This window comes from Anser brachyrhynchus (assembly GCF_964034855.1).
Source record: "Anser brachyrhynchus genome assembly, chromosome: Z".
Lineage (NCBI taxonomy): Eukaryota > Metazoa > Chordata > Aves > Anseriformes > Anatidae > Anser > Anser brachyrhynchus.
The window spans coordinates 67,707,345-67,724,803 of NC_137697.1; the positions used below are offsets into that span (position 1 = coordinate 67,707,345).

General features: G+C 35.3%; 1 protein-coding gene across 2 annotated transcripts in view; it reads left to right on the forward strand.

The window, feature by feature from the left end:
• Window positions 1-2,251: 2,251 nt before the first annotated feature.
• ELAVL2 (ELAV like RNA binding protein 2) overlaps window positions 2,252-17,459 on the forward strand; it is a 330,906-nt gene continuing 315,698 nt past the window's right edge. For both annotated transcript variants that reach the window (XM_080573990.1, XM_080573995.1), the window contains exon 1: window positions 2,252-2,263. The gene's annotated coding sequence lies outside the window, so the exon portion shown is untranslated. The remainder of the gene's footprint in view (window positions 2,264-17,459) is intronic.

Genomic DNA, 17,459 nt, shown 5'->3' on the forward strand with positions numbered 1-17,459 from the left:
ATTGTGTGACACGATTTTTTTGTTGTTTGTTTGTTTTTTAACATGAATGTGATTTATTATCAGAGATCAGATTTTCATTTCATGAAAAAAAAATATTAATTTTGTAAGATTTTGTTCACTTGTTTTATAATAATATATCTAAATACTATATTTACACCAGGATACATTTAAGTTTGGCCTACATATATTTTATTTATTATTCATCTATGTTCTTTCATTCAGTGGTATATAATACTTATAGAAGATAGTACCCATTCTGTGTTAATTTTGGTCTCCTTTGAACAGAGCAAGAAAAACAACAAAAAAATAGATAAGTTGTTTGGGTCAGGGAGAATGCTATTAATCATTTACTGCTGTGAGAATCTTTCCAACAAGCAAACAAAGAAACATACTTCTCGTGTTTGGTCTCAGGCAAAAATATACCCAGAGACTATTGAAAGCAAAACTTCTCAGCATAATTTAAAAAATAAAAATAATAATAAAGTAATTATTTGGCAACAAGTTCTAGATGCTGGCAAATATATTAATTAATAAAGTTTCAAATATCTAACCTGAATAAACTATACTCTTCTGGTCTTTTATTTGGCACATTCCTAAATTTTTCTTTGGTGGTGATGGTGGTGGTGGTGGTGGTGGTGGTGGTGGTGGTTGTTGTTGGTTTTGTTGTTGTTGTTGTTGTTGTTGTTGTTCTTCTTCTTCTTCTTCTTCTTCTTCTTTCTTCTCTGTGTTCTCCTTATTTTCCTTATTCTTCTTATTTTCCTTATTCTTCTCCTTATTCTCCTTATTCTTCTCCTCCTTTTCTGATATCAGCGGTGGTGATATCCTGCAGGCAGCTCAGCACCTCACAGATGCTCACTTACTCTCCACACAACGTATGGAGGAGACAATCAGAAAGATAAAAGAGAGCTTGTGGGTTGAGATACAGGTAAAGCAAAAGCATCTGTGCAAGCAAAACCAAAAAAAAAAAAAAAAAAATCACTGCTTCCCATCAACAGCTAGATGTTCAGCCAGTTTCAGAAAAGCAGGGCCTTCATGTCATGTCATAGAATCATAGAATATCCCAAGTTGGAAGGGACCCACTTGCCTCAAGTGGGATCCTCAAGGATGCCTCAAGGATCCTCAAGTCCAACTCCTGGCACCGCACAGGTCTACCCAGAAATTCAGACCATATGACTTAAGAGCACAGTCCAAATGCTTCTTAAACTCTGTCACGCTTGGTGCTGTGACTACGTCCCTGGGAAACCTGTTCCAGTGCGTGACCACCCTCTCAGTGAAGAACCTCTTCCTGATATCCAACCTGAACCTCCCCTGTCACAGCTTGACACCATTCCCGTGGGTCCTATCACGGGTGACTAAGGAGAATAGATTGGCACCTGCCCCTCCACTCCCCCTTGTGGGGAAGCTGTAGACTGTGATGAGGTCTCCCCTCAGCCTCCTCTTTTCCAGGCTGAACAGGCCAAGTGACCTCAGCTGCTCCTCATATGTCTTCCCCTCTAAGCCCTTCACCATCTTTGTAGCCCTTCTCTGGACCCTCTCCAGTAGTTTCACATCCTTTTTCTATTGTGGTGCCCAGAACTGCGCACAGCACTCGAGGTGAGGCCGCACCAATCACTTTCCATATGTACTGCGGTGGAAAGATGTCATCACTTTGAAAGTGTCCCACTCCCCACCCATTTCTTTCCCCTAAGCTTTCACTACTGAACATGAGGCCATATGGTATGGGACATCCCTTTGGCCAGTTTGAGTGAGCTGTCCTGGCTGTGCCCCTTCCCTAGCTCTGAATTAGCAGCAGAGTTGAAAGAGCTAGACAGAGAAATGTGCTTTCCTCAAATCAGCTGTGATGATTACAGTACTTTTGATCAAAAGTTCAACATTTGTTTAACAGTCATTCAACTGTATCAACAGTTAAACATAACTAGGAAATAGCTTTGTTTCCTTAAGCTTCAAGTCAGATCCTTACAATAGCTTCAGGTGGAAGTTTTCCCAGCAGTATGATGAAAAAAGAAAAGGAATGAATTGGAAGTAGGAATTTACTGCTGATTCACATTATCCAGGCAAAGCTCTGAATCACAGAAAATGCTCCCTTGCCTTTCACATGTCCCCAAAGTCTATCTCCTGATGAAAATTTTTCTTTAAAAAAAAATGTATATATATATATAAAAATAAATAACAATATTTATCAGTGAACTGACATTCTACCATGAATTAAGACACATCTGATTCTTTTCTAACTAAGAAAAGTGCTTGAAGAAAAACAATAAAATAAAATAAAATAAAATAAAATAAAATAAAATAAAATAAAATAAAATAAAATAAAATAAAATAAAATAAAATCTGTAATGGCACTTGATTATTTTTATGCATTAAAGAGCTTTATATAACAAACTAAGATGTGCTAAATGTACACATTTTTCTTCCATCAGAGAGAAAAAAAAATACAATAATGATACCAGGTGTTTTTTGTTCTTATTGTTTGTTTGTTTGTTTAAATTTATAAGAGCTGTTTCAATTCACTGAGTCTGCAGGTATTAAAATCTAAAAAGAGCTGCATATCTTCTTGTCACTTTTTGGGGAATGGTCCAATACCCTTCATTCCTGTGGTGAAGGTCTTCTGCTCTAGGCAGAAACACCTGTGAAGGCAAGAAGGAAACAGTACTTCCTATCATGAGTTCAGGGCACAGTGTCTGTCTTCTGTCTTCTGTCCTTGGGGGGGGGGGGAGGGATAAATAAAAATAAATATAATTATAAAAATAATTAATAATTAATAATAATAAAAACAGTGAAATGTTTCCTTCTTCCTAATATTTTGTAGGTTTATTTAAACAGTTGAAATAAAGTTGAAAGTATGAATGGCATTTATTGTAGAGAATACATTAATGAGGGGGTAAAATTAAAAAATCTTATTGGGATATTTAATTAATTATTTTTTCGAGTATCTTGTACACTGAAATCAATGTAAATTCATTGGAATAATTGAGCTAGTCTTGGTCTGTGAGGTTTTTCACAGAAGCATTCCAATAAATTAGCACTTTGGAGACTGCTGATTAACATGCATTTCCAAATAATTAAAATTAATTCATTGACTCTTTGGTTATCCTTGCTACTTTTTTGAAACCTTGGTTTCTGAGCCCACTTATTATGCATTCCCCATTTCCAAAACAAAACACCCTCTTGCAAAAAAATACTTTGCCATGTACTGAATAGACACCTGTGTTATTTATGTTTTTTGTAAGAATATGGAGCAGGGACGAATGAAATGAAAAACAGATATAAAAAATTCATAGACTATGTTGTGGTTGACAATGTATTTTATTTCTAGATATATATATATTTTTTCATATTAATATAAAAAATGCAAACTGTTGTTTTAGGCTTTTTAATGATCATTTTATAACATATTTTAAATCTCTTGGCTTAGATATCTCAACAATTATTGTTATATATGGCTCTGTGATTATTCAGTAAAAATTAATATCTATATCATTTTTCATTATATTTTGTATTTGTTCTTCAGAAAAAAATATATATATATATATAAGCTAACAAATTTATTGAAGGACTGTTTACAAAAACATATAGGAGGTGTCTTCCATATATATAATCTACTTATACTTGCATATAAGTTATAAATAGAAATGTCCACAACAGAAACCTGACCAAATTGATTTCACACATTCTGTCAGGGAACACAAGCCATATACATAAGGAAAACACAATAAAAACTAACATAACTCCAAGCATGAAACTCACCTGATAAGACTCAAATCAACCCCCCCTCTTTGAAGAAAAAATATAATCTTAAGCCATCATGTGTATTTGAAGTGACAAGCCTCTGGAAACAAAAACATTAACCATTCATGGCCAGAGTAAATGGCTATAAACGAAATGTTTGCAACAATTTTATTGTCAACTTTGTCATTTCTGTCAGTAACTTCAATTTCTGTAAAGTTAAAATATTTGTGAAAGTCTGGAAGGAGTATTGAAGCAGTATACATTTCCATAAAATAAACATACCTGTTATTTAAAAGAAAATAATCCAAGATAAAAATCCTATAGGGCCTTTTCTCTGCCACAAATGTTATCTCTACATAAAGCAAATATTGTGTAACCAAGTTATGTATACAGTAATGAGTGTTTTTCTCCATATTCACATTAACACCATCCTGAAATCTCAGAATTTCAAAGCCAGCCTGACATAGTTCCAATAGCACTTTATAATTCTCAATAAATATTATCTCTGTGTGTCTCATTATTATTATTATTTTATTTCATTTCTGCAAAGCTGTTGGCATTGTTATTGATAGGAGACAGATAACACTTTGTCCATTTTAGGAGTATTTTTCCCACATTTGTCTTAACAGATATTTATCCAGCCACTGCATTTGATTAGATCTAACAAGTTGTTTAACTTGTTATTAATCTGTGTGAGGTATCTCTTACAAAGGACACTCATTGATCTCACCGCTTGCACAAGTATTTAGCTAGTTTATGGCAGACCAGATCCAGAGATTTAAAACCTGAGGCTTTGTCAGAAAGGAGGAATTTCTCATCCATATGTGGAGGAAAGCCCTTGTCATCTGTCCAAGACAAGTGTTAGTATTATCAAATACTCTAATATGAACTGGATTAAGAAACACTCATGTAAGCCTGTGGGCAAATGCTCTTACATTAGCATAGGTAACTAGTATTTGTCCCTACTCCAAATAGTCACCGTCCCACAATTTTTACAAGCATTAATAAAAATGATAAAACTATGGATGAAAATGAAACAATTAGCACTTATCCCACTGGTCTCTGACTCAAGGGACTAAAACCTTGTGTATCCAGTGTTCTGTAGGCACCAGATGGCAGGATGCTAATAGTACTTTTTCTAATGATATTTCAAATGGAGTGCTCTCCTTTTAAGCAGTATAGCAATGATCTTTATCCCATTGTTTTCTTTCTCAAATCTTAAACAAAAACAAAGAAGTTTCATGCTTAGCTTTTTGTTAATTCATTTCATAAGGTTACTACTTCCTTCATACATGGTTTTTCATCGCGGTGCTTCTAAAAGTGCTGTGTTGCAATATATATATATGGCTGCCAATGGTAAATTGGAAAAGAAATGCCTTTTCAAGAAACTGAATACATTTCTTTATTGTTGTTGTTGTTTTCTAGATAGGAAGTTAAGAGAGCCAAACACATTGTTTTGAGTCCATTTCCATATAATCCCTGCTAAAATCTGTCAGTTCCGCTGATACCTTTAAATACATCATCTGAAATTGTGAACACTTTATGTCTGAGCATGCTCTGCATAATCATTATTCAATGAGAAAACAATTAGAAGAGTAAAGCTCTCTTTACTGTAATCATTTAGAATAATGTGAAGTAAATTAATTTAATTTAAATGATAATCCTAATTTTTACATTTTCTTAGCTCACAAGAATGTCAAGACTTATGGAGACCTGGTCCTTTTCCTGGTCCTTTTTTTTTTTTTTTTTTCTTTTAAGTTCTGAACTTCCAAACTTTTCTCGACTTTCAGAAGAAGTTATATTAGCATAAATATATATATGTATACACATTGTCCAGAAATAAATCAAAATTAAAAAGCTGTAAAGTGGCATTCTACTCTACTATTCTATTACAGAAGTCAATGGAATTCTGTCATTCAGTAATTCTTAATTGGTTTCTATACGTGATTATATTTAATGATTTGACCCTTTGGACACCACAGAGCAGAGCTGTGTGGCTGGAATGTTGGAGGGAAGGGATGTCATACAAAGAGCCTTGGGGAAGAGGGACCACATGAACCTGATAAAGTTTAACAAGGACAAATGCAATGTCCTGTACCTGGATCAGAACAATGAAAAACATGAGTAAAGGCTGGCCAATAAGAGGATTGAAAGGAGACCCAAGGAGAAGGACTTGGGGGTATTGGTGGACAAAAAATGAATATGAGCCAGCAATGTGCTTTTGCAGCCCAGGAACCCAACTGTGTCCTGGGCGGCACCAAAAGAAGCATGGCCAGCCAGGCAAAGCAGGTGTTTGTCCCCTCCTACTCTGCTCTCATGAGACCCTACCTAGAATACTGTGTTCAGCTCTGAGGCCCCCAGCACAAGAAGGATATGGACATATTAGAATGAGTCCAGAGGAGGGCCTCGAGGATGATCAGAGAGCTGGAACACCTTCTTTACAAAGAAAGGCTGAGTGAGTTGCGGTTGTACATCCTGGAGAAGAGAAGGCTCCAAGGAGACCTTTACAACATTCCAGTACTTAAAGGGGGGCTACAGGAAAGCTGAGGAGAGACTCTTTATCAGGGAGTACATTGAGTTTTAGACTAAAAGAGGCTGGATTAGATATTTGGAAGAAATTCTTTACTCAGTGGGTAATGAGGCACTGGAACATTTTGCTCAGAAAATCTGTGGATATCCCAGCCCTGGAAGTGTTAAGGCCAGGCTGGATGGGGCTTTGAGCAAGTTGATCTAGCGCAAGGTGTCCCATAACAAGGTGTTGGAGTAGATGATATTTAAAGTCCCTTCCAGCCCAAACTTTTCTATACTTCTATGATTCTGAGGTTCTAAAAAATTTAACGTTGTTTAGATGCCATTTACAGATACCTGGTCTTCTGACCATTTTCCAAGTAAAACTTACTTAGTTTTGGAAAATAATAAGATAAATTAAAATTAAATTTAATATCACAGAGGATGTATTGAACTTATTACCATTTCAAAAAAATATAAAAGTGGAATATCTGAATGTTTTTAAACAATTCAATCTTTTTTATATCTGGTCACTAAAATAGAGAAAGCTTTCATCTTCCAACAAAGCAATAAATGTAGCAAGCATACTGAAATTATTATGCTCAAATGAAAATAAAAATAAAAACAAAAATAAAAATGTGGCAATATGTGTACATATGTGTATATTTATAGCAGCAGAGACAGTAGTGATATTTATAAGTAAGAGTTTCCTTAGTACTTTGATGTATTCTCCCTTTTTCTGACAAACACATTTGAGGGAAAAATTATGTCCATCTAGATAGTATTCCACATTTAATGTTGTGAATTCGGATGCCATTTACTTATGATGTTAATCTGTTTTACTCATTATGCTATTGATATCACTGATAATTCTACATTCAGAAAGCTATTTCCTGCAGTCATGACTCACCCAAGCCTCCACTACCTTCATTGCAAACTTTCTCTCTCTGCAAGATCCCTACGTGGTCTGAACAAAATTTACCTGCTAGTGTGATCCACACATTGAAATATCCACCCATCAACTTTACAATTATTTCCATTACATTTTTTGTCAGTTACAACCATGAACAAGGCTTCATAAAATCACTTGTCCAAATCCTCACAGAATTTCCAATGGGAAGACAAAGGTCACATTTGTCCTCTTATTACAGATAGTATACTACTTATTAAAAATATGCAGTCACCTGTCAGGTCTGTGCTGACCTATGTCTTTATGGAATATGTTGAGATAATAAAACATTGCAATAATGTGCTTTCCTCTGGAGAAAAGATGCTGCTGTTCCTGGTAAGAAATAATTGGTCCATAGCATATAAAGTCAACATATGAACTTAATGGAGTGTAAAGAAGGTGGTATTTCTCATAAAAAAGTATATTATCCATTTAAACAGCTTTCAATCTTACACCTAAACTAGAATTTACACAAATTTTAGAAAAGGGGAGCCAGATGTCAATGGATTAGCTTGCCTGTATAATTCTAATAACAAAGTGCATTAAATTTTTAAATGACTGTAGAAGGAAAAATAATGTCCTACATCCATCCCTTTAAAAACTACAAAGCCAAGTGAAACAAATGACTAATTTTTGTTAATGGTATCTCCTACCATTTTCAGGTATTCACTCTGTTTATTTATTACATGGTTTATATAGTGTAATTATTTTACAGAGTAGCTAACATTAAATAATGAAATTCCTATCTTAAAATTAAGGCTGTGTGAATCCCATTTATTACATATATTTATTAACATTTTAGTTTTGTTTTGCTTTAACATATGCATAGGCACATGTAGACTATATATATTGGAACTTTCCACATATAAAGTGACTTTTAAAAGAATCTGAGGGTTTGTTGCTCTAGTAATGTAAAAGTAATGCAGAGTAAAGTTTCTTACTCTTTGTAAGTATACAAAACTGACTTCTGATGTGACAGGGAAACAAGAGTCAAAATTTACTAGATGGACATTTAGCGTTCTTACTTTGCTAATGTTTCATTCCTTTTTGTTTGTTTGTTTGTTTACTTTGATACAAGTAGTCCTGGAAAGAATAATAATTCTTGTATCAGCCTGTCCTGAGAGGACAGGAAAATGGAAAATTTGAACGTAATGTCATCTGTATTGCTTCATGCTGCTAGTCCAAGATGGGGCACGAATCTTTCTGCCCAAACTTAGTTCTTAGTTGAACTAAGTTGAACTAAGAACTAAGACACATATAGTCTGAGATAAATAGCAATTACAAAGACAAAGCACTTGGAGCTTTCTTCACAAACACATGCAGAGATGTGTTTATGAAGAGTACTCAGGAGGTATTGAGGTATTTCTCCTGAGATTACTTAAAGAGAAAATAATGACCACTAGGGTTTAAATCAATTATGGCAATACTCCTGAGATTCCCATTCCCCAAAGTTCAGTATATTCAACAAACCCAAGTAAAAAAACCTAGGAACTGTATATATTACATGTAACTCTAAATTTTAGTTCACTTACTGTCCATTTCTCTCCTTCATCCTTTCATAAAAGAAAAAATAATAAATATCAAAACAGCTCATTTTTGTTTGCTTTCACATTAATATCTGTTATCAATTCTGTAATCACATCTCAGGCAATGTGGGTGAGATGACTTATGTCTTCTATTGTCAAAACAAGTCTTCTCTCATCTGCATGGGCTGTTTCTCTCAGAGCTTACTGGGGAAATTCTGACATGAGGAACCTAGGATGGAGATGCTTGGAATCATCTGGAATTTCTAAGCTGAAGCATGATATATTTTACAGTAAATTGTACTTTAATTAACTACATAGAATATGTACTAAAGTTCACTAATTTATTTACTTTGTCTAAATGAAATAATTCTGCTGAGGTTAACATTCAGTTTAACTGAAATTCTGTGCATGGAATTTACTAAAATGTATTTTGAATAAGCATAATATGCTGCCTATCATAAAAAGTTTTAATTTATCGGGCATGTGTCACTATATTTTTAATTAGTTGTATAGAAATGAACCAAGAAATTGGAGAATTAGGAGTTAAATAGCAAAACAGTTTTCTGTGGAAAGTTACTTCCATAAGACTGTGTTTTAAGGAAAGCATGTGTTGGGTAGCATTTCAGCACATAAGACTTCAGACAAACAAAAAAATACTATATTAACTTGAATAATAATATTGGGAATAGTATTTGAATATGCATGCTTATCATTAATGTTTTTTTTTTTTCCAACTGATTAGATGTTACAGGACAGGTTTACCTGTTGTTGCATAGACTTGTTAGTTTTAATGGGCCTGGCTAAATTCTTTTTTTCAAAAGAAAGCCTTGCTGACTATACATCCCAAAGGAATTTCAAGTCCAGTTTCAAATACACACTCATTCTAATGCCTCTTTTTCACTCCTTCTAACTTCAAAGGTGAAACAAAACAACACAAATGTCCAATGAGAGCAAGCAGTGACTCCAAATATTTATTTATTATGTTGGCAGTCTGAAACAGACTAGGATTAAGTTAATTTCATGCTATTGTGCACCGGAAGGGGACAGTGGAGGTTAAACATCATCCAGGACAAATGCTGAAGGTTATCAGCAGTGGTAGCAAAAGAAACTGTTGGGGACCTAGAGAAAAAGAACTCCAAAAATGGCATGTTTCTGTTAGCTGGAAAGACTGCGGCTAAACGATTCACTCCTTTAGTCTGCACTGTGCATTCAAAACAGAAGTTTTTCTGCTTGTTGATCACTGCACATCAAAATGCTTCTCACACCTAAAGCTAAAATGTTATGCATGAGGTTTACAGACAGATAATAAGTTGAAGAAGGTCAAAGCAGATGCTAGTATGTACACAAAAGCTTTTAAAACTTCAGGTTTTCAACTTTGTTGAACTTCTAACAAAAGAGATGGTCATTATAGTTACCACCTTTAAGGAAAAATAGTATTTTTAATAGAACAGTTTCTTTTATTATGTTATCAAATCCAATATGATTTTTGAACTAAATACCATTCTGTTGAAATTGATGTTTGCTACCTTGAAAACTTACTTAAATCACTGTTTCGATTGTTTTAAAGGTTTTCAGTTTTCTCAGTTTGACATGTGAATGTAGAATTAATTTATTTTTAAAAGAATTATATATTTAAAATTTAGATTTGAAAAAAAAATCTAAAATGATTAAAGAATACCAAAATGAATATTTATGATGTATCTTATGACATTTTTGTTTGTATTAACAGTACAAATTTTGCCAAAATTTAAAACTTTTGCTTTATTTTAGGGTAGGGGGATCCTGCATTTTTATTTTAACATTTAAAACTCTCATTGTGCAGGAAAGTCAGCTGTCTTCTCTCAATGTATTTGGACAGAAAATATTCAGTAAGGAACTACTTACTGAATTACGTTGGTCAATACCAACTCAATAGTTTTGAGTACTGCATTCAATGCTGTTGCCCCCAGCAAAAGAAGGACATGGGCCTATTGGAGAGAGTCTAGAGGGGGAGTCCTCAAGGATGATCAGAGAGCTGGAGCACCTCTCCTATGAAGACAAGCTGAGAGAAGTGGAGTTGTTCAGCCTGGAGAAGAGAAGGCTCCGAGGAGACCTTATAGCAACCTTCCAGTATCTAAAGGGGGCTTACAGGAAAGCAGGGGAGGGACACTACCAGGGAATTTAGTGATAGAACAAGGCATAATGGTGTTACACTAAAAGAGGGTAGATTTAGATTATATATTTGGAAGAAATTCTTTACTCACTGGGTATGAGGGACTGGAACAAGTTGTCCAGAGAAGCCGTAAATGCCCCACCCCTGAAGGTGTACAAGGCCAGGTTAGATGGAGCTTTGAACAACTTGGAATTCCCTCTCTTGACTGTTCGTGGAGAAACTGAAGAACAAAGTTATGAATTTTGCCTAGTCATTTACACACAGGATTCTGGCTAAGTACAGAAGAAACCATAATTCACAATTGTACGCCATCTTCCAGATGGGAAGATAATTCTTATCCATTAAAAGGTCCAAAATCTCACTTGCTTTATTTTATTACAAACCAGGCCAAAAAGTAGAAATCATGACTTTGTTTGTCTTTGTATTACAAGTTTAAATAATGGCAAGTTTTGAAGACATAGCAAAGCATAAAGAAATCAACTAAAAATAACAGCCAATATGCAAGTACATAGACGTGCACGATTTGTAGTACTCAACTCAGATTTGAATTCATGCCTGCTCTCTTTTATGAAAAATAATAAAACCTTTCTTTTGTCTTTGTTTCATTTGTTTATGTTAGATAAACTTATAATGAGTGAATCCTTGCTGTTGTCCTTGTCTTAGTCTCGTTTAGAGGCTCTCTTTTACATTATATCAGCATTGTAGAGTAAATAGCTTTAGAGGATTCTGAACAGAAGCAACTAATGAGCCATATTTACTCTGTAGAAATGAGAGCAGTCATCAGCATTCACTAAAGCAAAAAATTAATCATTTCAGTTTTGCAGAATCAATCTGCTGAAATCTGTATGTGATCACAATCTGGAAATGACCACAATTGTGCAATTGATGGAGTAATGCTGACTGTGCAAAGTAAAAAGTTCTGTGTATGTAGGAAAAGGTTTTGTTCAATGACCTTACAGAGGGAAAAAAAAAAAATCCATATTGTACTGAATGTCTGCTTGCTTGTCTTGGATAATTAAGCAAAAATCAGAATCTCCAAGCTATCTTCAACTAACCATTATTCAAGGCTAAAACTGAAGATTTGCCATCTGGAAAGAATGCAACAGAAATATTCTTATTACTCCTGCAGAGTCAATGTCCTACCTTATTCTTAAAATCAAGGTACTGGCAAACACTTTGCACATCATTATAGCCATATGCAAACCTGGAATAGGGTATCTTTTGAAAGATTGTTGAGCTCTCCAATTCCCTTAGTCTCATTCATAATGCAAATGTCACTAACACTTCTGAAAAAGCAAAAAATATTTACGTCTCCTTAGGTAAAGGCCTAAATCTAAACATTTCTGTAATATCTTAGACTATAAATCCTGAGTGGCTGAAGTATATTAGTAGTATATTAATATTTCTAACTAAAAACTTGTAACCCCATTTAGTCCATTTTCTGAGCATTTTGGGTTAAATATTTTGCAAAATCGTTAGTTAAAACATGAAAGTGCTAAATGACGTGGATTTACCTGAGATGTTCATTTTTGTCCTGACTATATTGGTTTATGTGCCTGGAATAGTATCAACATCCTTCCTCTTCCCCACACATTTTGCTTTGTGTAAGTGACAAATTAATTAGTTTATTGAAAAAAAAAATGCATATTTTTAAAAACAGAAATTTCTTTCAAAATTACAGCATGAATATTTGCATAAGTATTTGAAACCTTAAAAACAAAAAAACAAACAAACATAGCATGGCAATTAAAGATTTCCTTAAAGAAGCATAGGAAATCTCTTCAACACTGTTTATATTGCAGATACAGTATTCCAGTATATTTGACAGTGGTATTCATGACATGACACTACATGAACCACACTGATTTCTTCAGATCAAGGAACTTACAGTAAGATTTGATGTTTTGACTTATAACTTTTACAGAATCTTTTTCTATGTTCATGTATGGGGGACCATTTATCCCCTTATATAATTTGTCTTATGTCTTTTACACATTTGACAGCCCATGTGCAAGCTATACCTTATAAGGAAAAAGAAAAAGGAAAAGGAAAAGAAAAAGGAAAGAAAAAGAAAGAAAAGAAAAAGACCACAAAAAGCTTCTATTGTTAATGTACATGTAGCTATGTTGCTTGCAAAGTCAAGCTTGAACTTAGTTTCTCCCATAAAGCTTTTATCTTCTATCTACAGACCATGTTTCATTAATTTATAATGGTATTAGAGGGCTTAAAAAAGTGAAAACAAAAAAATCTACTCTTCTCCTGTAGATTACTGTAATGCAAAGACAATGCTGCATCTGTTCTAATTGCAGATGGACCGACTCAGGACCAACTCAAGACCAACTGTAGTCAGGCCAAACTGCTCAAATAGTTATGTATACCAGCTATCATCATTTTGATGTCTTTAGATCTTTTTCATTTGAGTAGTCAGCAAACTTACAAGGGCAAATGCACTAGCACTATACCAGAAGCTGAATATCCTTGATCACATTTCAACCTGGTCCTTGAAATCACATAGCTTTCACATAATTACCCGTCAGTGAAATGTGGCATTGATTTGTCCTTTTAAAGTATTTATCTTCTATCTTCCAAGCTCCCTTTTAAAATTGAATGAGATATAGTTGTGACATGGTTTCAAAGTGAAGAAATGTTAATCTCTCTTCAATCCTGTTTTATTTGCTTTATTCAAATGTATGTATTTTCCACATTTTTTTCATATTGTTTTTGAGGGAGACAAAGACATAAAAAAAAGTCTCAGACCATAGTTTCAGTGATTAAAGAGGTTAACAATCAATTCCAGAGAGACCCTGAATACGATGCAGAGTTATTTACAAAGTTAGTTTATCTGTTAGCAGTTACAATGTCAAACACAGGAGGACTTCTTTGTCTACACGGTACTTTTCTACATGTTCAAAGGAGAGCAGTATTTCAAACTAGCAACCATAATTTATTATTGTGTGATTAATGTAATGTATTATATTTTAAACATCCCTAAATTTTCCATCAACTCTGTCATGTTCAGAGATATTCTTTATATTTGCTTTGAGGTTCAGTTATCTTTTATTCATTTGTTAAACATGCTTAATGGTAAACATTTCAAATACTTACCTTTATGTTCCAAAACTTTTCCTGTATGTGTAATATTCAAAAGTATGACCCACAATGTAGTTCGTATTAGTTTTAGCTGATGAATCTTACAGGAAAAATAGTTTCCAGCAAGATACCTAAGATACATCAGAACCTCTAAATCTTTGTTAGTTAGTATTGTTTCTGGTTTCAACTCACAATTCAGTCCATATTTCTTCACATTCTTTCACAGTGTTTATTAAACAACCAAAGATTTAGCACCTCTCAAGCATTTTATTCTCCTTTGAATATGTATGTGTATGGTCCTCACATGATGGAGCTGAGGCACATTAAAAAAAAAAAAAGTAATGTTATGCTCACAGAGTGAATGCATCTGTGGTGGTTTTACTCGGGTGGGTGGCCGAGCTCCACCACAACCGCTCTCTCACTCCCCCTCCTCAAAAAGGAACGGGAAGAAAATACGATGAAAAGGGCTCAAGGATTGAGATAAGGACGAGGAGATTACACAGTAATTATCGTGATGGGCAAAACAGACTCAGCGTAGGGAGATAGTAAGATTTATTACCTACTACTAACAAGCTAGAGAAGCGAGAAACAAAGGAAAGAAACCAAAAGCACCTTCCCCCCATCCACCCTCTTCCACCTCCTCCCCCCGAGCGGTGCAGTGGAACGGGGGAATGGGTGTTATGGTCAGTCTATAGCGCTTCTTCTCCGCTGCTCGTTCTCGGTCACTCTCGTCCCCTGTGCAGTGGGGTCCCTCCCATGGGATGCAGTCCTTGCTGAACTGATCTGGCGTGGGCCTCCCACAGGCAGCAGCTCTTCAAGAACTGCTCCAGATATGGGTCCGTACCATGGGGTCCATCCCTCAGGAGCAAACTGCTCCAACCTGGATCCCCCACAGGCAGCAGCTCCTGCCAGGTCACCTCCTCCTGTGTGGTCTCCTCTCCATCGGCTACAGGTCCGGCCCGAAATCTGCTCCTCCACAGGCTGCAGTCTCCATCAGTGCAGGTCCGCCTGCTCCTGTGTGGTCTCCTCCACGGGCTGCAGCGTGGAACCCTGCATCCACCATGGTACTCCATGGGCTGCAGGGGGACAACCTGCTTCACCATGGTACTCACCACAGGCCACAGCGGACTTCTGCTCCGGTGCCTGGAGCACCTCTCCCCCTCCTTCTTCACCGACCTTGGCGCTTGCAAGGCTGTTCCTCACTCCACTCACTCTCCCAGCTGCTGTGTGGTGCAGCATTGTGTTTTTTTCCCCTGTCTTAAATATGCTCTCACAGAGGCTCAAAACAACATCACTTATTGGCTCAGCTCTGGTCAGCAGTGGGGCCCTTACCTAATATGGGGCAGTTTCTAGATTCTTCTCACAAAAGCCACCCCTATGGTCCCCTGCTACCAAAACCTTGCCATGTAAACCCACTACAGAATCCAACAAGGAATTTAGCTCTATCCAGCACTCTTTACATCAGGTTGTATGTCTATTCCTTTTCCATTTCAATAATCCATAAATTTTGGCCTTTTTTTTTTTTTCAGGAAACCAAGTGATTTGAACAACTTAATTAGGATTTCACTGGCATCATGAAGTGACATTTCTGAGGTGGTGAAATTTCTAGGGGATTGCAAAGGTATTCAATGTATATTTATTTGGTCATTAACAAGAAATCTCTAACTCCAGTCAAATTGAAACTTCACTCTAACCTCTTTCTATCTCTGTTTATAAAACAGCGTCTTCTCCATATTTTCTCATCAAGTTAAAGGGGTTTTGCTTTAGTGTATTTATATACAAAATACTACTTTAACTAAGCATATCTTACTGCTGTTCCTGTGGTGTTCTTTGTTGGTGGTGGCAGGTTTTTTGTTTGTTTGTTTGTTTGTTTTCCTGGTGTTTTTAAACAAGATTATTTGCAACTGCCTTTTTTCTTTAATTATTCATGAATACATATTTACATATCAGATATGATGAAATACTAATTATGATTAAGTGTATCCTTTGCTGAGCAAATTAAGATGTTTTGTAAGTCAAATAAGCCTGTCTCTGTGTAGACTAGTGTCACTATGCCTACTAGTGATATAGTAGATAGTAATAATGATATTCTCTGGACTGTTCCATGGTATTACTGCAACAGATCCAGTTCTTATGCTTTGTATTAGTCAAATGCTCAAGAGGGTCAGTGGATACTTTATATCAACTGAGATTTTGTCCAGATCATCATGATGCAGCCTCATGTAACTCTATGTTAATGATGTCTCTGCTGCCAGAAATTTATATATCCTAGAATATGTTTTGAACATTTATCATTACTCTGTCACTGGAATAAAAATAATACCCATCTGTGTGCTGAATGACCCCATAAGTCTGGCAAAGAGGATGTTCAACACATGTTTCTGAGCTTAACTGATATATACATTTTTTTTGAAATTCACCCTTAAAACAACTGAATCAAATGTAGAAATTTATTGTCAGCTTTCAAGCTTGAGTCATCTCCCGACATGTCATGAGCAAATGACAGAGACTACAACAGTACTTCCAGTCGAGCCTAATGGGGATTATTTGCCAAAGTTTTGATCTCTGTTAAGCAATACAGCTGCAGTACAAATAGTAAAATACAAATTACTTTGTCCATGTCTTTATCATAATACATAAAGAATTACTAGTAATGATTCATATTTTGTATTACATACATGTAGTTTGCAACTGATAACAACTTATTCAGCAAAGAAATATAGTACTTCCTGAGTTTCAGAACAAATCTGGTGTCAAAAATGGCTTTCAGTTGTCTGGAGACCATTGGCCAAGCCTGTGAATTAATATGAACAGCACATCCTCATTTCTTATTTAATGAAAATAGTCCTGGTTTGATTAAGCACTAAGGGTTTCACTAGCTCGAATTGTTTCCTGGACTTCTAAGAGTTCTCTCCCTCATTCCCTCTCTCCTTCTTCCTCCCTTCAATTCCCATTATGAGTTTTCTGTTACCAGCTTATTTTATTATAGTTTATTTTTTTCCCCTATCTGTTAAGTCATTGTCAGACATTTCTAAAAGTTTCCTTCAATTTTAGTCCTCTGGATATCACAGTGTTGCTTTGCTACCTCTAACCTCTCACATGGGATCCTTAATATATCTGAAGTCTGTTATAATGGAAGACATACTCTGTTTCCCTCTCTCTGCTATTACATGGTATTGTATGTGAAAATATATCTAAGATAAGATGGTATTATGACAGAATATGAAAAAGAAAAGCCAGATTTCAAGGTAATGATAGCTTTGGTTTAGATAAATGTGAATAAAACAGAAATGGAGAAGGGGGAAAACACTTAATTTGAATTCAGAAGTACTGAGCAGTTCAAAAAGCTAATAAAGAAACTGGAAAGAAATAAAATTTGCAGCAATTTTGAAGAAAGGGAAAAAAAAAAAAAAACACCGTTACAAATAGCTCTGGGTTTATGTCTAGCCAAGCAAGTAAGAAGGCAGAGGCAGATAATAATGTGATTACTTTGGTAATGATA